The sequence below is a fragment of the Mirounga leonina genome, unplaced genomic scaffold, assembly GCF_011800145.1.
Source record: "Mirounga leonina isolate KUSES-001 unplaced genomic scaffold, KU_Mleo_1.0 Mir_168, whole genome shotgun sequence".
Taxonomy (NCBI): domain Eukaryota; kingdom Metazoa; phylum Chordata; class Mammalia; order Carnivora; family Phocidae; genus Mirounga; species Mirounga leonina.
Window position 1 is genome coordinate 54,621,934 of NW_023270426.1, and position 23,843 is coordinate 54,645,776.

The following is a 23,843-nucleotide window of genomic DNA, read 5'->3' on the forward strand; positions in this document are numbered from 1 at the left end:
GTAAAACTCAGCTTACTGGCAGAGCTGATACCTAGGTCCAACAGGATTAAAGATGTGTAAAGAAAGTAAACCATCAAAGGTGGGGGGTTAAACAGATTTTCAAGTCAAGTGCAAAGGCCAAGAAGCAAGAGAGTAAATATTACAATGTAGGAAATGCAAGACATTCTGCCGAATGAGCACACTAGGCAAAGAGGAAGACAAGATTGGCACGAGATAAGGTTGGAGAAGTACAGGTGGCAAATGGAGGCGGTGGCTGATGGGAATTCTGTGTATTAGGCTTTCCTTTTGTGCCAGGAATTGTGCTAAGCCCTTATTCTTCATAACAATCTTATAATTCCACTTAGTTATTTTAGTTGCATGTAACAAGTAAAAAAAAATGAAATTCAGGGAGTAAAAAAAAATCACCAAACCATGGTGTAGGTAAGAAGTGATGTTGAATGAAGATGTTCTTAAATTCAAAGGCAGAATCTAATTCTTGCTCTAAAATATATTTAAAATCCTATTTTTATTATCTATTTTTGTTTAATTTGCTTTTGCTTGTTTATATATTTTTTTACTGATAGCAAAGAAAAGCCTTGAATGTTTTTTAGCAGGAGACTGACATGATTCAAGTATGTTTGAATCTTTTTGGATTTTAAAATAGTCTGGCTGTAGAATGGATTTGGAGAGAATGGATTCAGTGTGAGAAGACCTTATGGGAAGCAGAAAGACATTTTGGAAGGCCCCTTTTAGAAGCCTCCAAAAGTAATGATTGTCTAAATTAAAGCAGCATAACAAGATACGGACAGAATTGAGTACATTCAAGAAATACTAAAAATGCTTCGATGGACAATACTTGGTGACTGAACGTGGACACAGATTGGCTAGGATAGGTGTCCCTCACTAATATTGGGACTACAGGATGGCGATGGCAAGTGTAGTGGGTTGAACAGTGTTCAAGTCCTAACCTCTGGAATCTGTGAATGTGACCTTATTTGGAAATATTCTTTGCATGGAATATTTCCATGTAAGCAAGTTAAGATGAGGTCAAACCTGAATCCAGTGACTGGTGTCTTTAAAGAAGAGGACAAGACACACAGGGACACACACAGAGGAAATAGGCTATGTGGAGATGGAGACAGAGATTTGGGTGATGCTGCTATGAGCCAAGAAATGCCAAGGATTGCCGGCAACCACAGAAATTAGGTAAGAGGATGAAACATGTTATCTCTCAGAAGCCTCCAGAAGGAACCAATTCTGACAGACTGATTTTGGACTTCTAGCTTCCCAAAGTGTGATAGAATAGATTTCTATTGTTTTAAGCCACCTAGTTAGTGGTAATTTGTTAGGGCATGCCGAGGAAACTAATATAGCAAGAAGAAAATGGGTGGGGGGTGTTACTGGTTCAGATTTTTATAGGTTACATTTGAGGTCATTGTGGAGAAATACAGAAGGAAATGGAAATCTGAAGATTAAGAAAGTTCTGAGCTACATATATAAGTTAAATTTTCTTAAATTTTTTTTCTATTAATTTTAAATAATTGGCTCCTTTATTTCATTCAGTCTCAGATTAATTATCATTTCATCAGAGAGGCCTTATCTGATAGTTCAGTCTAAGGTTGCTATTAAATTATGCCTGCATGTTATAGTTTTTTGTTCACTTTATAGCTCTTATTACTCTATATTTTATTTACTCTGTATTTTCCTCCTTCCTTTCTTGCATCCTTTCATCCTTTTTTCTTCCATGTAAGGAGGCTCTGGGACTTGGGAATGTTAGGAGGGAATTGCATATGTCCTGAGAACCCATTTCACTGTGTGCCTCTGAAGTTGCTGGAAAACACCACCTTCACTAAAGAAGCAAGAAATGCTCTAGTGACGGTCGTACCAGCATCACTGGGGTGCTCAGGAGAAACTGTCCTTTGGCAGCTAGCACTGATGGCAGTGCTCCTGCTATCATGTTTCAGTCTAACAGTAAAGCAGAAAGGGAGAGGCTCGGTGGAGACTCATCACTATAAGCTACAAAACAGAAGTGATTCCATCAGTGGCAGCAAGATCAAAGTGACAGTGTGTATTGACCCACAAGCATTATGGCAATGGATCAAGTTGTCAAGTTGTTCCTAGCAGTAAGATAGATGCACGGCCACTTAGGGTGTTACAATATTAATGTAAGGAGAAGGGATTGTGAATAAGCAGATGGAAGGCTGATGCCAGCCCCTGCAAGAGATGATTGCAGCTTCTCACCCAGTTGCCCTATCTAGTCCAGGTCTCAGTCTCAAATGGGTTCCCCTCACTAGTATACACACACACACACACACACACTGAGGATATGGGTGATCTAGACTAAAACTGGGGAAAGATTAATGGAAAAGCAGGGATATAAACTGTATCCTAAGACTTAAATAGGAATTTGGCAGAAGGGGGAACTGAAGAGTCTATTTTAAGTTTTGAAGGGACATTTTAGCATATTGCTTGTATAGGAAAAATCAAGGAGCCAAATTCCTGGGACGGGTTGTATGGCAGACCATATTATAAAAGAAAACTGACTCGACTCAAATGTTGGGATTACCCTACATTGTTTTAAAAATTAAAAAGTCTAACCAGGCAGGAAAGATTAAAGTTGGCCACAAACACTTTGTTTCTTTTCCCACTTTGAAGTAGAAATTAATTTACTTATCTTTGAACTTGGACTGCAATTGATTTTCCTGACCAATAGAATAAAATGGGAATGATGTCTGGGACTTTTGATGTGAGGTCATAGTGAACATTGCAGGTTTATGCTCAGGCCTCTTGGAAAGCTCACTCCGGGGATGCTTTTGGGACACATCTTCTTGGAATTCAACTGCCATCCTGTGAGAAGCCCAAGCCATATGGAGAGATAAGTTTCCTTTCCCATTTATAGTGGAAAGGAGAATTTTAGCCCCAAGGAAAAAGAGAGAAAAGTCTTCCCCCCTCCAACCCCCCCCCACTTTGTCTGATCTTTCTGAGGTTTCATTCATAGATAAAATATTTTGTTGGGTTTTTTTAAAGAAGGCTAATTCCCTAACTAAAAAAATACACATCTCTTCCTTTTTCATTGATATACTGAATTACTGGTTTTGCATACTGGTAAAATATTTAATGAATGAAAAAGGATTCTTTTGAAGGTATTAGACTTTTTTGGGGGGGCGGATAGAAGAACAACCCTTTAATCATTTTTGCCAGTAAACAGCATTAGAATAACCAACTCAAAATTCAAGTATCTTACATATTTCAGTGCAATTTCAATTTGTGCAATATTTTGCTGGAAGATCAAGTTAATTAAGATAGCCTTACATAAGAATTTGTCTACTGAGTGTTTGTTAAATACATTCAGGTCCAGGTCAAATAATGGCAAAATCGAATGTAAGCTAAAATGAATCAATTTCAATGCAATCATCTGTAAGAATATAATCGTTTCAGTCCTCAAAGCAACTTGACATCAAGTGGAAGGAACTTTAGATGAATACTCTAATTCTAGGAAGAATGACTGTTGGGGGAAACTGAAGATAAGGACAGAGAGCCATCGAACTACTAGTTGGAATTCACTGGCACAACAACTTAGGCCTTACATTTATGCTTTTGCTAAATACTCTGCATTACAAAGGTTTTTAAGAACAACTTAGCTTTGGATATTATATAGAGTAAGATTGAGCAAATGTGAGTTTAAATCATGACACTCTGGTGTTTTCTTCTGTTGGAAATTGAAAGCAAAGTTAGAGTTATCTTGTCTGCATTCATCTGGATTAAAAATGTATGGCTTCACAACTTGGATATGATTTTTAGAGAGAAAAACGGAATACTGAAAAAAACATGATGAACATAGCGTTAGTCCTTTTCCCCAGCACCTCATACTGGAGGCCTTGCATTTAAGGTTGGATATTTCTAACTGCTATTAAATTCGATATGTATAAGAGCCCTGCAAGAAATTCTAAAAGGGGGTGGGAATTAATAGGATTCTAGCAACAAAGTCCTATCTCACATCCCGAGAGCAAAGGCACCTAAATTTTCCTATCATTTTGGAATCAATGTACCTTACACGAAGGCCAGAGGTGTTACTGCGTATAGGGTTTCTTCATTTATAAGTCTACTACTGCCAGAAGATTGACACATGCTTGCTGGTATTAACACAAATCCTGACCAAAAAGTTTTAAAACTGAATTTCCTACTAATTAGGTTATTTTAGTTCAGTTACTTATGCCCATTATCTTACACTTTCCTCACCTGTAACATGACAGAGGGATTTTAGATATCATTAGTGTAAGAAACTTTCGAAAAAATGATCAGTAAATATTCACTGTTCAGCAACATCATCAAAGCACTACATAAAAAAATGCTTTATTATTGAAATAAGCCCACACTAAAGAATGTTAATTAATTTGTATAAGAACAGTCCTTATTCAACATCCTGTCCACCTCCATATTATTAAATTTCTTGTTCTGTTTTATAGAATATGCCAAGATCTCCCACAACTATTTTATCTAGTGACTCATGAACTGCGATCTGCAGAGTCTGTATTAGATCCAAACAAAACTGAAACCTCGTATGAGTGTTTTTTTCTGGTACTGATATAGATTCAACTGCAAGATCTCCTTGTTGGTGCTTCTCCATACCTGCTAACCACATAATATCTCATCTCCATCTTGTTTGGCCCTCAGACATCTTTGGGCATCATTATTTATGTGTTCTTTTGTTATATGTCTGATCACATCTACACATTCAATTATTTTTGCACAATGAGCATTATGTTTTTGGCTTCTATTCTGAATTTAATACTTCCATTATACCCCTGAGTTTTCTACTATGTCATGCAACCTTTTGAATTTAGAATTTACATAAATGAAAATAATTTTAGATCTCTACACAATCATTTCCTTTTAAGAAGTCAGGCATATCTAGGCCTAGAAACAGTCTTCAATCTCAGAATCATGTTGTAAATTCCTTGTTCAACACAACTGCTTGTGGAGCCTCATTCACCATTAGTTAGTAATGTCTTATGATATTACTAATTTCAGGTAATTTTTAAATATACATATAACAAGTAGATTTTTATACCTTAAGATTATAAGCAATATCCTTTTTTAAGATTTTATTTATTTATTTGACAGAGAGAGACACAGCGAGAGAAGGAACACAAGCAGGGGGAGTGGGAGAGGGAGAAGCAGGCTTCCCGCTGAGCGGGGAGCCCGATGCGGGGCTCGATCCCAGGACCCTGGGATCATGACCTGAGCCGAAGGCAGACGCCCAATGACTGAGCCACCCAGACGCCCCTATATCTTTAAATTCTTTAAGTAAAGGATCAGTTTTCTTACAAAAAGATGAGTGAATGAGTTGATCTTTGTCTTCTAACACAGCCAAGATAATGATTTTGGGTTCTTGTAAGCTGACACACTGGTCTGCATATATCACCTGATAAAAAACAGATATTTGTTTAAAATATTCCTTTCTTAGATATATTTTAGAAGTCCAAGTCAGCCCTTCATTTACATGAAAACTTTTAGAATTCTGCTGAAAGTAAATAAAAATGGATAATTGAAAATATCCATTTTCTTTTTTTTTTTTTTAAAGATTTTATTTATTTATTTATTCATGAGAGACAGAGAGAGAGAGGCAGAGGGAGAAGCAGGCTCCCCACTGAGCAGGGAGCCCGATGCGGGACTCGATCCCAGGACCCTGGGATCATGACCTGAGCCGAAGGCAGACGCTTAACCATCTGAGCCACCCAGGCGCCCTATCCATTTTCTTATTGTAAAAGAAACTAAACTACCAGAAAGTCTATTGATGTTTTAGAAATTAGGACTTTTGGATAGATGAACAGTATGTGTGGCATGAACCAAAGCTACTAAAGCTTCCTGTTTGGCTTTTCTTCTATGCCTGTATTTTTTTCTTTCTGCCTGTCTTTCTATATTTCTCTTTCTCTCAAATACCCCTGTCTCTGTCCATCCCATTTCCTCTATTTAAAATCACTTTTTACACTTTCTGTGCTTTACAGCTCTCTTCCTTTGTCATTAACTGACATATAATATGCAATGTAGAAAACTATTTTCATATTGGACTTGATTATAATATAAATAATATACTTTTATATATAAAAATATACATATAAATAATATACTTTTTTCTAAAATAAAATTACTTTTGCAAAAATAAAAAAATAAATGGTCAGACAGGCAAATGCTCTTGTAGTACTCTAAGTATCCCAGTGAAAGAATTTCAGAAGCCCTAACCTTAGACTGGTTTCCTAAGGCAGTACCCTATACTCCAAATCTTCACCTTTGTTTTCTATCACTCCAGTAAAACTTAATACCTTATAAGTCACTGGAGTGACAATCTAGTCCTTCAGATTGGTCTTTACTTTTATAACCTATTATTAAAACAACTTTATTAAGATATAAATGACATGCAATAAATTTCATGTTTTTAAAGCATACAATAAATTTTGACATATGGATAAACTTGGAAAACCATGAAGGTAATCAGCAATCAGGATAATAATCATATTCATCACCAACTCAAGTTTCCTTAAACCTCATTGTAACCTCCTCTCCTGTATCCCTTTCCTCACATCCAGACAACTATTGGTCTACTTTATGTCACTATGGACTAGTTTGCTTTTCCTAGAAGTTTATACAGAGTGTTAATCTTTTATTTTTTTTTGTCTGACTGCTTTTATTCACTTGGCAAGACATTTTTTGACTTTGATTCATGTTATTGTATGCATGGTTTATTTATAAGTAATTTCTAGCACATGAATTGTCAAGTTAGCTCCATATATCCAATCACCTTGGACTAGTGATCCAGCACAAAAACTCTGAAATCTATCCAGCCATCTTTGGGGCATGTGAACTTGAGGTACAGAAAGAGGTGCACAGTTAATAGCAGGAGCAAAATCTACAAAATATTCAGAAAAGGAGACAGTTTTCTCTTGTTTCCTCATACTAGCAGATCAATAAGACAAGAGCAATGATCTGGCCTATAATTTAAAAGCTTGATATTTAAGTCTTTATGGATACCTAAGGATGACTCACACTTTGAAAACTAATTTTTTAGTTAAAAAGTGTGTATGCAGGTATAATTTTTTCCAAGGTTATACATATATACATACACACACACATTTAAATATAAATACTCACACGTGTACATATTTTTAAATTCTTTCCTAGGCTGCACATCACACCATATGACTCTATCAACTAAATCAGCAACCAAATGAGGCCACCAACACATTTATCTCTGCCATTTGGGTTTTTAGGCAAATAAGCATTTAATCTACCTTCCTAGAATTATTTTATTTCAAGATAAGTTAGCCGATGAAGAAAAGTTCTTTATAGAAGAATTTCCAGTATTAAAGGTGAATGATAGAATTAAAAAAATCACCATTTTTACTCCTTACTGAATAATCAGTATATGCATTAATGATTAGTGAAAACTAAGCCCAATAAGTAAAAAATTGATGGGAACTCTATAATGGGTAAAAGGCTGTCACCATCTGAATCCACTGATTAGTATTTGCATCTCTAAATGTGGAACAACTGTACATATGTATCTCATGCCATGATGCATAAAAAATACACAGATTTACCTATAAATACTTATCCTTAAAAGTGAACTTGAATAATATCAAGCTTCAAGACCACACAAGCACAAGAGCATAAAGTACATACACTGACAAGTTAACAGCATTAGGGCATAAAAATACCAAATCCAGAATGTGAAACATTCTGAAGATCTATACAACAAATGACTGAGTTTCTTTAATTAATCAGTGGCATTGAAGACGGGGAGGGAGAATATTCTACAATGTAAGACATGAGCAGTAACAAATAAGTAGACTTTTTTGGATCTTGATTTGAACAAACTGATAGTAAAAAGGCAACTTGATGAAATTTGAATATGGGTTTGGTATAAGAATAAAGAGATTAATAAACTTGCTAATTGTGTTTCTTCTAACATTGGTGTGTGGTATGTAAATAGGGTTTTTTTCCCCCCTTCATTAGAAATGCACAGTGAGATATCTAAGGAAATGATACAGTGTGTGACCTTACTTTGAAATTCCCATGAAACATGGCTCAGGTCATGATCTCATGAGTCATGGGATAAAGCCCCATGTCAGGCTCCACACTCAGCAGGGAGTCGGCTTAAAGATTCTCTCAAACAAAAAGAAATAAAAGGCACTCAAATTGGCAAAGAAGTCAAACTCTCACTCTTCACAGATGACATATTACTTTAAGTGGAAAACCCAAAAGACTCTACCCCAAAATTGCTAGAACTCATACAGGTATTCAGCAATGTGGCAGGATATAAAATCAATGCACAGAAATCAGTAGCATTTCTATACACTAACAATGAGACAGAACAAAGAGAAATTAAGGAATCAATCCTATTTACAACCGCACCAAAAACCATAAAATACTTAGGAATACACTTAACTAAAGAGGTAAAGGATCTCTACTCTAAAAACTATAGAACACTTACAAAAGAAACTGAGGAAGACACAAAGAAATGTAAAAACATCCCAGGCTCATGGATTGGAAGAATAAATATTGTTAAAATGTCTATGCTTCCTAGAGCAATCTACATATTCAGTGCAATCCCTACTGGAATACCATTTACATTTTTCACAGAGCTGGAACAAATAATCCTAAAAGTTGTATGGAACCAGAAAAGACCCCAGAGGAATACTGAGTAGCCAGAGGAATGTTGAAAAAGAAAACCAAAGCTGGTGGCATCACAATGCCGGACTTCAAGTTGTATTACAAAGCTGTAATCATCAGGACAGTATGGTACTGGCACAAAAACAGACACACAGATCAATGGAACAGAATAGAGAGCCCAGAAACGGACCCTCCACTCTATGGTCAACTAATCTTCGACAAAGCAGGAAAGAATGTCCAGTGGAAAAATAGACAGTCTCTTCAACAAACGGTGTTGGGAAAATTGGACAACCACGCACAGAAGAATGAAACTGGACCACTCTCTTACACCATATAAAAAGATAAACTCAAAATGGATGAAAGACCTAAAAATCCAGTCAAAAAATTGGCAGAGGACATGAACAGACATTTCTCCAAAGAATGAAGGGGGGGGGAATCGGAGGGGGAGATGAACCATGAGAGACGATGGACTCTGAAAAACAAACTGAGGGTTCTAGAGGGGAGGGGGGTGGGAGGATGGGTTAGCCTGGTGATGGGTATTAAAGAGGGCACGTTCTGCATGGAGCACTGGGTGTTATACGCAAACAATGAATCATGGAACACTACACCAAAAACTAATGATGTAATGTATGGTGATTAACATAATAATAATAAAAAAGAAGACGACATACAAATGGCTAACAGACATAAAAAAATGCTCAATATCACTTGGCACCAGGGAAATACAATCAAAACCATGATAACTATGATACCACCTCACACCAGTCAGAATAGCTAAAATTAACAAGTCAGGAAATAACAGATGGTGGCGAGGTTGTGGAGAAAGGGGAACCCTCTTACACTGCTGGTGGGAATGCAAGCTGGTACAGCCACTCTGGAAAACAGTACGGAGGTTCCTTAAAAAGATAAAAATAGGGGCACCTGGGTGGCTCAGTCATTAAGTGTCTGCCTTTGGCTCGGGTCATGATCCCAGGGTCCTGGGATCGAGCCCCACATCGGGCTCCCCGCTCCGCGGGAAGCCTGCTTCTCCCTCTCCCACTCCCCTTGCTTGTGTTCCCTCTCTCACTGTGTCTCTCTCTGTCAAATAAATAAATAAAATCTTAAAAAAAAAAAAAAGTTAAAAATAGAACTACCCTAAGACCCAGCAATTGTAATACTAGGTATTTACCCAAAGGATAAAAACGTAGTGATCTGAAGGGGCACCTGCACCCCAATGTCTATAGCAGCAGCAATATCCACAATAGCCAAACTATGGAAAGAGCCAAGATGTCCATCAATAGATGAATGGATAAAGATGCAGTATATATATATACAATGGAATACTACTCAGTCATCAAAAAAAATGAAATCTTACCATTTGCAATGACATGGATGGAACTGAGGGTATTATGCTAAATGAAATAAGTCAGTCAGAGAAAGACAATTGTCATATGATCTCACTCATGTGTGGAATTTAAGAAACAAAATAGAGGATCACAGGGGAAGAGAGGGAAAAATAAAATAAGACAAAAACAGAGAGGAAGACAAACCATAAGAGACTCTTAACTATAGGAAACAAACTGAGTGTTGCTGGGGGTGGGGATGGGGTAACTGGGTGATGGGCATGAAGGAGGGTATGTGATGTAATGAGCAGTGGGTATTATATAAGACTGATGAATCACTGACCTCTACCTCTGAAACTAATAATACACTATATGTTAATTAATTCAATTTAAATTAAAAAAAATAAAAAAAAATTAAATGTAGCAGAAGGCTCACTCAGGGAATATTGTTTGTTCGATTTCACTATAATCTGATTTGATTTTACCTGTGAGTGGATAAATGTTACAAAAAGTGGAAAAAAGGAAGGTCAGAGTCCTGTTTTCCACTACAACAGTAAATCATATTAAGACACGCATTACATGAACTTGCTTAATCCTGACTTCGCTGTATTTTTCCCTTCTTCATCTTCCCTGGAATCCTGCTTTCCTCTTTTCATACATGTTCTTTTCTCCGTGTCTTTTAGCAAACTACTTTAAATGCCTTTTTGGAATAGGCAAAAGGAACACAGTTTTTACTCTTCCTGGGTAAGCAATAATAAACAAATGAGGAGACACCTCAATTATCAGACTATTGATATTTACAAACTTTTAACATTTTGCTTATGTAATTTTTTTTCTATGGGGTTGTTGTTAATGAGTTGTCTATCTGTAAATTAGATTAAAATATTCAAGCAATTTACTTTTTTTAAGGTATTCATATTTATGTTTTATTTTACTTATTTATTTGACAGAGAGGGAGAGAGAGAGAGAGAGAGCACAATTAGGGGGAGTGGGAAAAGCAGACTCCCCACTGAGCAGGGAGCCCAATGCTGGGCTAGAACCCAGGATCCCAGGATTATGACCTGAGCTAAAGGCAGACACTTAACTGAGTGAGCCACCCAAGCACCCCACTCAAGTAATTTATTATAAAAAGGAAAAGATAATTCTATTTGCTCTTTAAGATCAGGTATTTTGGTAGTGTTTTTTTGTGATTTTGCTTTTGTTTTTTGGCCAATAACTGAAAACCTTAAAAAATTTCAGGGGAAAATATACCAACTCTATTATAAAAATTTGGATTATAAAATTAAACATATTCAATGAAAGTGTAAAAATTATGCTTTAAACAGAATTACCAAGTTTAAAATAAAAAGAAGTTACACTGGATGAAAATTTGGGTAGTGAGAATCTTTGAACTTCAGCTTCCCTATTTATAAAAGTTGGAAAGAATGATATTGAGCTTAATCACATTCTGAAATTCCACAATTGCTCATCAGTTTATTCTTCTGACAATTTAATATGCTGAAAAAGTGAACTTCTTTAACTCATTCTTTACAGCTTGAACAAATTCTTCAATGTCTCTTTGTTATAGTGTCCCTGTGGCAATAAAAATGAAATAAAAATAAAGCTAAAAGACATAATTCTACAGAAGAATAAAATCTGGGATGCAATTGTAGCTGTGCTAAAGACTGCTTTGCATGCATCTACAATCAATAAAAGGAGCGAAAAAAAAAAAAATCTCTGGAAGTTCAAGGCTCCAGAATCACGCCTACAAGCTCAGACAGTCTGGCTGAATGTATATGAAGCAGAAACTGCATAAAGTTATGAGAGCCATTACAGAAAAAATCCATTAATCTTTTATCTGAAATAAGCTTCAAGAGACAAAAATACAGTGTAGACTAGGGAGGCATGGAGGTTGAGGGAGTCACGATGAGTTTTTAGTGGAAAGAATGAAGTAGGGATATTTGGAAAGCTAAGTAGGGCTGAATAGATACCAGGGTAGGTCAGCATGCTTCTTTCCTGGGAAAGTGAAAAACTGCTTGCAAATCATAGGGTCAGAAATTCCTTGTGTGCTTTCTGAGGGCTTTTGTGTACCTCTTGTCTCAGAGGTTCAATTTATAGTGAATGAATAATCCCATCATTTAAGGTTTTGATTATTAACAAAAGGAAATCTCATTTGAAGAAAACAATGGCTTTTTCATGGAAAGTAAAGCAAGCATTAGATCACCTCATCAAAAAAAAAAAAAAAAAGCAAACAATAAAACAGCTTTTAAAGTACTTCCCAGAATACCAAGTTGCGGTACTTGGGGGAAATAGGAGTTAGGACTTTTAAGAATCTATTTTGAGAATTGCCACCAAGCAACCAAGGATCTTTGAGTTAGGAATTTGGATAAAACTTATTTTATCTAATTAATATACTCAAAACTGCTAAAATGCCATTTCTCCTGAAGAGTATTTCCTGGCTAATGCTTTTTCCTCAAACATAACTCCTGGCAGAAATCTCCATCCTCTAAATTCGATCTTATTCATATCCTCTATTAGCACTTACTTCTCAGCAGTGTAATTGTTTTTCACATGGCCATATCTCTTACACGATTTATACTATCTGGGAGGAAGTAACCATATCTTATTAATATCTCTGTCTTCATTGCCTGAGCCTTATGCGAGTCACATTATAGGTACTTAGTAGTTAATGAGCAAATGAATGATTACCAATACAAACAAACATTTGTCATCCCAACTATCAGTAAGACTTACCCCAATTCATATATAAGAGCTTAGTCTGATAGGACACTCTATTTTTTGACTAAAAATTTATTTGGTTGAGATAAAATTCTAACTTCCAGAAACCTTGGATGCTTATCAAAACTCCTTCCATGAAATCTTTAGAGATTCACTTATCACCTAATTGATAAATCTAAATTCTTGCCTAATCTGTTCTTCATTACTTAATACACATAGAGACAGCTGTGTGAATCTCAAAAGCTGAATTTATTATGGACTTCTGAAATATCTATATCCAATTGCATGCTTTAATTTTGTTCTGTGGTTTAAAGATTTACCAAGTACGTTTTCTGAATGCCTAAAAAAGGCCCATCACATTTAAATTGTCTTAATATTAATTATAATGAACTCTTTATATAATTTAATTTTCAGATCTATCAGATCATTAAAATGTAATTCCCTTTCCTGGAATTACTGACATATGTTTAGGTGTGAGCGGTTATTAATATTTATCAAACTTAAAGCTTAAGAATTTAAAACCAGACTGTTACTCTACATAAACTTATATCCAGGGTTGCATGAAAGGTCAACCATACATTAATGTGCCTTGGCAGTTACTCCTGGAAGCTATGTGGTTCTTTACTCTGACCAAATTTTATTTATCATGAATCGTATTTATCATGAAAATCAGGGAAAGATTCTTGAGAAAATCAGAAACTGTAACAGACCAGGAAGAGCCAATATATTGTAATTAATGACAGCATTCCAGTACATTGGGGTCAGACAGGCGTATTTGCAGATCCTGGTTTCACCACATAGCTATTTAAACCTCTGAGTCTCAGTATCTTGAGCTACAAAATCAAAGATGCAGCACTTGCAGGATTGTTTTGATCATTTAATGATCAGAACAAATGTTGGATGCTGTTACTAAATTTACTGTCTAGGTTTTTTTTTCCCTCTCTCCTCCCTTCTTCTTTGTCAATCTGCCTTTTATTTTCTCTTATTCTTATTTTTTTCATGTTTTCTTTGTACTTCCTTGGGTTTGATGGCAGTTCTATTATTCACTGCCATTCCCCTCCAAATAGAATTTGAATTAAATATTTATTACAAATAAGATACAGAATGAAAAAAGAGAGATCTTATCTTCCATTTCTTTGCCTATCTCCTTAACCATAAGGTCTATGTCCCTCTTTCCTTCCCCCTTCCCTGTTTCACATTCCCTTTAATTAGGAAATAAGGTTGATACATAAAAGGACAAATTTGAAACTAATAAAGCTACCAAAGAATATACAACACATATAAGAAAATGAATAAAGGATTGAAAGATGTACTGAACAAAAGATTTAAGGAGCTTGAAAACATTTTTCAAATTTCAGCATGCTTATTTTGCAGGAAAAAAAATGGCCAAATCAATGCCAGGAAAACAGATGGGCTCAATATAAAAAAAAAATGAATTTATAGAATGAAGGTTCTGACAATGAAGCAAGTTTTGATTTGGGGGAAGTGGTATCACCAGTCAGAATTTAGCCTTGTCATTTTAGCCCTTGTCATTCTAGTCTTGAAGTACTTCCAGGATGTTTCATTTCCTCCTTATCCAAATCATAGCCATGTCCAATGCAAAGAGCAATTTATTCTCTGTCATTCCCTATCTGTGCTTCTGGTTCATGCCAAGCTCCAATATTAGAGAGGCCATATTGAAAAGTAAGAAACAGATTACTTCTAAATTTTATGAAGGATATTTCCAAATTGCATTCTTCTTCTTTCTTCTATGCTACAGAAATTATGTTGGCATATCTTCACAGCCAGATAAAACTCACAAGAAATCAATCAAACTTCATGGGGTGAGGTTATAGAAAAGTTCCTGAGCCACTGTGCAAACTGAGTTTTATTAGAGTTTTGGGATGGCTGTTCTCAGGAAACTCCAGTGTGATTCGAACACTAATTTTTACTAATCTTCTCTAATCAGAATTACATCTTGGAAAAGTACTTTGCTAATCTTCATTATCTGAAGCCATAAAGTAAAACTTTCCACTGACATAGGACATTAACTTCTCCTATATTCCTTATAACTTAGTTGGTTGATGACAGTCTATTTATCTTTATACTTTCTGGAGAAAAAATTTGTACTGTCTAGCCATCTCAATCCCAGCATTATGATGAAATGGAAAGATTTAAACAAAGTATAGTGAACTCAAATATTACTAAAAGATACGCAAAGTCCTGTTTAAGAGAATGAAAGGTGTTCAGGACAGTGAGTGCTTTGAAGAGAGGATGTAGTTAGCCTTTCAACTAAATACAGTGCTTCATAAGTTCACTTTGGGAACATCAGCACATCAGAGCAATATCAGACACTTTAATCTGCTCTGATATTTTATCACTTTTAGGTCCTTACATTGTTCTCTGGCCAAATAAAAAAGGTGGAAAAATAAAAGACCATTGACCTTTCAAACGTTTACCTGCAAATTTAAGGTACAAGCAAAGGTCAACAGCAGTTTCCTTAGGCTTATAGGTAATTCTTGAAAAGTTAAAAAGATGTCAGTGTGAAAAATATGTGAGAGTTCATATTTTATTGCATTTACTCTCGTACAGTAAGACTTTTACTCCTGAAGGAAAACTGGAGTCCCTGTCACAGAAAGTTTTAGGGTTTAAAATTTGGACCTTTTTAGTCAAACACAATCATAATTTAAAACTGCATATTTATGTGAGAAAAAGGATGAAAAAGTTGAGTAGTATATATTTATGATCCTGTCTCATCCTGACATTTCTATGAGATGTTATCCCCATTTTCAGATGAAGTACTTGAGAAAAGACAAATAGGGTAGGTAATTTATCCAAGATAACAGAGCTAAGAAAACATGAGACAGAGCCTGAAATCAAGATGGTGAGGAGGATAAGGAGGCTGTGAAAATGAAACTCATCCAGGTCATTCAAAGGCATGAGTGTTCTCAATAGATAAACACAAAAGTTCCATAAAAGAAACATCTTCATTAAAAAGACAATTGAAAATTTCAAGTCTTTGAGATAGATCATTTTCTCTAAGTAGGTTTTGAAATCTGTCACCAAAAAGTTTTATTTTATTTTTTTACTTTATGAGGGGCTGAAGCAGTGAGATACCAGCTCTTATTTATTATGTCCAGCAGACCCAAGGTACACAAAAGCCCGATGTCTCTAGGCATTGGCACCACAGCCCCTGCCCTACTATATCAGGTCATCCAAGGTACGTGTCAACAAGGAGAGTCTCCTGCTTCCAGGATGAGCACCCTATTCCCACCTGTTCTCCCTGAACCTACAGCTGGGGCTAGTCTCCAGCTCTAGGAGAACCTGTCCAACTACAGCCCTTGGTCGTTCAGCAGGGATGGCCACGACATAAGCACTGCTTTGGTGGAAGCAACACAGACCTCCAGACACAGCCAAGACCTGAAACACTGGGACTCATGCTCCATAATCAGCCTCCACTGATGCTCCAGCTTCTGTAGGAAGAACTTCCAGTGAAAAAGCCACGGAGCTTCCAGGTCCCCAGAACTGCTGAAGGGGATTCATGTATCATCCAAGATATATGGTAACTGATTCATTTTTTTCATTCAATAGACAGTAATTTGTCAAACTCTTGGGCAGTTCTACAATTTTTAGCAAATATGGCTTTCCTTCCTATGTCCAGCCAAATTCTGTTTCATGAAAATTTAAAGCAAAATCTTTAATACCTATCCTTTACAGAAACTGAGTATTTGCTCAGTGAGTTTTTCCGATTCTTTCATATACAATGCATACCGAAAATTTACTTTTTCCTTAGTTATTATGCATCTGTATTTAGTCTTAAGATTCTGTAGCTTTTAATTTTAGTCAGGCTTTTCAAACTGGTAGTTCATATTACTTTCCTCTTTGCAATAATTTAGATAATATATAGTTTTAAAATACCAATATCACTATTGTTTAACATATAACTGCTAATATATTAGTCTAATTTTGTTGGAAACTAATAAGTAATTCCAGATCTTTAAATTGATCATATTTAATCTCAAAGATGATACCATTCATTTTATTCTGTAGAAGTCAACTTGCTCTGGAAAGACCATTCACCAAATTTCCCTGCTTTGCAGTAGCAGAGCTACACAGGTACTCCAAATGTTGTAATCCCGTGGGACCACCAAAGTCCTTGAAGAGCCAAAGCAATCTTGGAGAAAAAGAATGAAGCTGGAGACATCTCACTTCTTGATTTCAAACTATATTACCAAGTTATAGTAATCAGTGGGATATTAGTATGAAAACAGACACAGAGCTAATGAAACAGAATAGACAGTCCAGCAATTAACCCAGGCATATATGGTCCATTCGTTTATGACAAAGGAGCTAAAGATATAAAATAAGAAAAGGACAGTTTCTTAATAAATGATGTTCAGAAAACTGGACAGCCACATGCAAAGAAGTGAAACTGAACTATTTTATACCATACACAAAAATCAACTCAAAATGGATTAAAGACTTTAACGTGAGTCCTGCAATCATAAACCTCCTAGTAGAAAACACAGGGGTAAGCTCCTTGACATTGGTCCTGGCAATGATTTTTAGATCTGACACCAAAAGCAAAGGCAACAAAAGAAAAAAAAAGAAAAAGTGAAACTACATCCAACTAAAAAGCTTCTCCAGAGTAAAAGAAATGATCAACAAAATGAATAGACAACCACCCAAATGAGGGAAAATATTTGCAAATCATTTAAGGGTTATATCCAAAATATATAAAGAATTCTTATTACTTGGTAGGAAAATAAAATCCAATTAAGAATGGGCAGAATGGAATAGACATTTTCCCAAAGATGACATACACACGTCCAACAGGTACATGAAAAGTTGATAATCACTAATAATCAGGGAAATGCAAATCAAAACCACAATGAGATATCACCTTACACCTGACAGAATGGCTAAAATAAAAAAGAGTTAAGGGTTGTAGAGAATGTGGAGAAAAGGAAACCTTTGTGCACTGTTGGTGGAAATGTAACTTGGTGCAGCCACTATGGGAATCAGTATGGAGGTTGCTCAAAAAATTAAAAATAGAACTATGATATGGTCCAGCAATTTCACCTCTGGGTATATACCCAAAGGAAATGAAAACAGGATATTGTGATATTTGCAATCCCATGTTCATTACAGCATTATTCACACTAGCCAAGATATGGAAACAACCTAAGTATCCACCGATAGATGAAAGGATTAAAAAAAGATGTGTATATTTATACAATGGATTATTATTCATCCATGAGAAAGAAGGAAATTCTATCATTTGAGGCAACATAGATGGATCTTGAAGGTATTATGCTAGGTGAAATGAGCTAGAGAAAGACAAATACTGCAAGGTGTCACTTATAAGTTCAATATAATAAAAAAAAAAAAAACTTCAGAAAAAGAGAGAGTAGAAAAGTGGTTTTCAGGAGCTGGCAAGGGTGGTGGTGGGGGAGGGATACAGAAATACAGAGAGGTTAATAAAGGGTATCAACTTTTAGCTATAAGGTGAATGTCTGAAGATCTAATGTAAGACTATAGTTTTATATGATATACAGTCAACTATGATGACTTAGTTTCTACTGGCCCGTAGCAGATTGCCACACATTTAGGTGCTTAAAAATGAATACATTTATTATCTCAGTTTCTGTAGGTTGAGTCAGGCATGGGTTAGCTGGGTCCTCTGCTCCATCTCTGAAAGCTACAATCAAGATTTTTACCAGATACGTTCTCATCTAGAGGCTCAACTTGTGAAGAATCTGTTCTCAAGCTCATTCAGGTTGCTGGTAAAATTTCCTTGCATCTGTAAGACTAAGGACTCCAGTTTCTTATTGGCTGTTGGTTTTGACTCCCTCAGGTCCTACCAGCTGCCCATAGTCTGATGCCATGGCTCTTCTTTCAATGCGGTTCCTAACATGGTTGCTTGTTTCTTCAAGGCCAGTAGGAGTAGCTTGGTCCAGTCAGCTAAGACAGTGTTTTATGTAAATATATATATATATATTTTATTTTATATATTTTATTTATATATATATTTTATTTTATATATATTTTACATATATTTTATTTATATATATTTTATATCTATTTTGCCACATCCTATTATCTAGAAGCCTGGACTCTAGTTGAAGGAATCATACAAGGGTATGACTTACTGGGAGGACCACCTTAGGTGTGTCTGTCATGGGAGCCTATTGAATGTTTTCCCAGTATCATGATTAAAAGACATAGTGCAAGTAGCTGAAAACTAGGCACATATTATTTAATGTATTTCTCCATATTGCTTATGAGGGTGTTTTATTGTTTGTTTGTTTGTTTGTTTGTATGGAAGGATGCATCCCTAAAAGATATATTAAAGACCTTTTGTTGTCAGTAGTATTTCTTAACTATATGAATACAAGGACTACTAACTCATTTTACTGCATTTTTTAAGAGTAACATTCCACTTAGCTTACATTTCTGTTTTCTTCTCTTCTTGTTTTTAATTATGGGTATAGTAAATAAACTTATAATTTGCTTCACTTCACATTTATTCATATCTAGAGATCTTCTCTTCTTGTAGCCAAACATATTTTTGATTTTCAGTAATGGTTTCATCTGCAATCCTATTTGTGTTTTCTTACAAAAAGGGAGAATGAGAGAGATCAAGCTCTAGTGCTAGCAACTGCAGCATTCAGAATAACAAAGATAGGCATTGAAAGGCTTGGCTGGATTGACATCAGTAGCAAAAACAAAGCATTATTTATGAAGCCTTCCTGGCTACAATTTTCCAATGGTAATTTCCATTCCCTGACTCATTCCTCTTTTCCCATACACATTTAATGAAAACATTATGGAACAAAACCCAAAAGCAATCTGATGCCAAAGCACACTTAAGTATTGCTTAGCATGATGAAAAATGTTCTAAGAACAAATCACTGTGACTAGGATATTAATGGGACAAACCATGGCTTCAAAGTGGCTGTAGAATTGGTACACCAGGTAAACAAAGCAGCGGTTTTTGCCTTCATACCACACAGAAAAACCACATCCTTGTCTAATTGCCAGGCTAAATCTTCCCTCCTTTGCAGTCAAGCTGTAGTGTTTATACTTGGAGGCAGTTTCCCTGTGGAAATGATCGCGATGGACCAGACAGCTCAGGTAATAATGTAACCAGGGTTACTGAATATTTCACTGCTTGCATTAGCAAGAAGATAACATGGTTAATCAATCCGCAAATACTTTCTGAATTCTTATTAAATGTAAGACACACAGTGGCGGCGCCAGCCCATCATCAGAGAAGATAATGCAAACGAGAATACACCGTAAACTGTCCATCTCCGTTAAAATGTCAGTTACTATTATTTAAAATAATATAACTCATTATTTGTATTATTCTGCAGCCTGACCTCCAAGTGGGAAGACAGCGCTTTTATTCTGTTGAGAGTGATCCAGAATTTTCTGGACTGAAGTATATTTTGGTTAAAACAAAGCACACTGGGAGCTGGATCAGAAGGTTAACAGTGTTGGGGCGCCTGGGTGGCTCAGTTGGTTAAGCGACTGCCTTCGGCTCAGGTCATGATCCTGGAGTCCCTGGATAGAGTCCCGCATCGGGCTCCCTGCTCGGCAGGGAGTCTGCTTCTCCCTCTGACCCTCCCCCCTCTCATGTGCTTGCTCTCTCTCATTCTCTCTCTCTCTCAAATAAATAAATAAAATCTTAAAAAAAAAAAAAAAGAAGGTTAACAGTGAAGGATGCTAATTAAATTTATTGCAGTAATCACTTCACAGTATTTGAGAGTCAAAACATTATTCTGGTCACCTTAAACTTATAAGTGATATATGTCAATTATACTTATGAAAACTGTAAAAAACAGTTAATAGAAAGCAGGTCAGATTCTTCGAAAAGTACCCCCAAGAATCACAATGTAATTAGCAAGATAAAGGGTCTTTGCTCCCCACTGAATAAATGGACTGACTTGGAAAGAGAACAGTGAATTTGCAGATGGCCAATATTCCAGATTAATCTAATTTATTAAACAGTGCTCTTAATTAAAGGTGCTTCTCTGCTATGCAAAGTGCCATAGGCCTCAGTACCATCATGTTATCAGCACATTCACCTTTCATTATAAATATATAGCTTGGCTTAACATTGGTCCATTTTATACACAGAGACACTGAGAAATGGCTTTTATACATTTCACTGGTTATGAAAGGGAGGTTATGATTGAGCCTTAAGCCAACTTCCCTGCCTTGGGCTCCAGGCTTTTTTTTTTTCGTATTTTCTATTTCTTTATCATTTACGGAGCAGCTTCTGTTATTCTTCATTTCTCTTCCACAAATGGAGCCCTGAACTCAAGGCAATATATTGAAGAGAGAACACTAATCCCAGTTACTTATTAAGTAGGCTTTGAATGCTTATAATTCAATGCTATCTCTTTTGACTTGTCAAGTTTGGTGTTTCCTTCAGCCAGAGGACATATACAGGGAAACTCCTTTTTTTTTTTTTTTTCCTTTTTTTCCCTTTCTTCTTTGCAGTCAGCACCAGTAATATCAGAACATAGACAACCAACAGCTTCCAACCCAGATGGCTTCTGGTGCTGCCTTCATGTTCTTAAGTGAAGGAGGGTGAGACTTTTTGAACCATTATAATATCCTTCCAGGCTGTGCACTGCCATTTTGATGCTAATGCAGCCTAAAGAATATTCCCCAAACTGCAAGTAGCTAAACAGATGCATTCTCCTGACGTTCCCCTTCAATTCATAGGGAGTTTTGAATCTAAAGACACATAAAACTGTCTCCTTGCAGTGAAGCCACTGCGTCTACGTTCACCAGTTAACATTGCATATATTTAAGGAAAAGTTAAGATGTCTTGATTTTATACTTACTTTTCATCTTCTTTATAATATCTCCAAGCTAATAATCAAGATATCATTTTTTAGCATTTTGTTGTTTTTTTTTTTTAATGTAGAGGCCTGCTGTCTAATTAATGTCCCGTAAATTCTAAAGGAACATAGCATACTTGAGCCCAAAGTAGATATAAGACTAAGATTCAACCCTTTAAAACAGCCTCATTTAGGGGTGCCTGGGTGATTCAGTCAGTTAAGCTTCTGCCTTTGGTTCAGGTCATTATACCAGGGTCCTGGGAACACATCCTGTGTCCTGTATCGGGCTCCCTGTTCAGCGGGGAGGTGGTTTCTCCTCTCTATCTACACCTCCCCCCTTTCTTGTGCTCTCTCTCTCACTCTCTCTCAAATAAATAAATAAAATCTTAAAAAAAAAAAACAAAAAAAACCCCAAAAAACAGCCTCATTTAACCCACCAGTCCAGCTGTGCAGAGGTTGCTTGGTCAACATTTTACAGGAAGCCCTTAAAATCAGAAGGAGTTTTGAGAGATTATTTCACAACATGAGTGATTCCACAGTTATTTGGCATTTTTTCTCAGAGTATCCTGATGTTGTTTAAAAAGTTCTTGATCAAGAGTGGTTAAGTTTGGTTGCCATAGGAAGAAAGCCACCAGACAAGACAAGTGCAAGTATCTCCAAGCTCAATGATTACACAAAAAAATTAAAATTTAGAAAGAAAGGAACTTTCCCAGGATTACACTAGTTAAAAATAAAAAATGTAGTTTGATGGTGTATTTTGTAAAGTTATTCCACAAGGTAATGAAAGAATACATAGAGTCTTTTTTTTTTTTTTTTTAAGATTTCATTTATTTGACAGAGAGAGACACAGTGAGAGAGGGAACACAAGCAGGGGGAGTGGGAGAGGGAGAAGCAGGCTCCCCACTGAGCAGGGAGCCCGATGCGGGGCTTGATCCCAGGACCCTTGGGACCATGACTGGAGCCGAAGGCAGACGCCTAACTCCTGAGCCACCCAGGCACCCCAATAGTCTTTAATTAGAAACAACAGGGCTAATATGGATGAGGAAGATGGTGAGAGCAAAGGAAGCTTTTTTGTTTTATATCAGTTTATGTTAGGCTAAACTGTGACAAAATGAAATAAAACTTAAAAAACCTAACATAAGAGAAGTGTAAATAACGACTTTTTTCTCCCTCTCTCAGTTAAAAGTCAAATAAGCACACTTAGGGTGTGTAGGTTGCACTACAGTGTCAGGGACTCAAACACCCCAGTTGTATGACCTTAACCTCAGGTCAAAGACAATAGCATCTGCATTTTAAGCAGCAGGGTAGAAGGAACCAAGAAGACAAGAATATGGGTGTGTGCTAGCTGTCCCTTGAGAATGGTTTCTGAGGGGCGCCTGGGTGGCTCAGTCGGTTAAGCGTCTGCCTTCGGCTCAGGTCATGATCCCAGGGTCCTGGGATCGAGCCTCGCATCGGGCTCCCTGCCCAGCGGGAAGCCTGCTTCTCCCTCTCCCACTCTCCCTGCTTGTGTTCCCTCTCTTGCTGTGTCTCTCTCTGTCAAATAAATAAACAAAATCTTAAAAAAAAAAAAAAAAGAGAATGGTTTCTGGAAGTCACTGTACTGCAAAAGCAAGAACACTTTGTTTTTAATGACTCATTGTCCAGACCATAGTACATGGACATGTCTAGCTGCAAAGGAATTGGGGCAATGTGGTCTTCAAGATAAAAATTGAAGGATTCTATTCCTATGGAAGATGGAGAGAGTAAGGAACAGCAGAACAATACCTGCCATAACTGACGACAGATAAGATAAATAGCGACACTTGAAGAAGAAGGATGTAGGAATGTCTCCTGAAATGTTATCCAATTGTTTATAAAAATTTTAAACACACTTTTTAGGGCGCCTGGGTGGCTCAGTCGTTAAGTGTCTGCCTTCGGCTCAGGTCATGGTCCCAGGGTCCTGGGATCGAGCCCCATGCCGAGTTCCCTGCTCTGTGGGAAGCCTGCTTCTCCCTCTCCCTTTGTCTCTCCCCCTCAAACGTATAAATAAAATCTTTAAAAAAATAATAATAAAAAAATACACTTTTTAATAGTACATTTAAAATGAAATCCAACTTGAATTCTTATTATGGTAACAGAACTGTGTGATTTAAAATAGAGTCACCACTGTTAAAATAGAGTTAGAATATTTCAAGCAAAACTTAAATTTCAGATAGTTTTGATAAAATTATTATGGTTAAATGCAATGGGTAAAAAAAATAAAATCATTGTAAAAAATCTAATTTCTCCCAGAGACGGAGATAAAAAGTGCCATTCCAACATGATCCATCAAGATGAG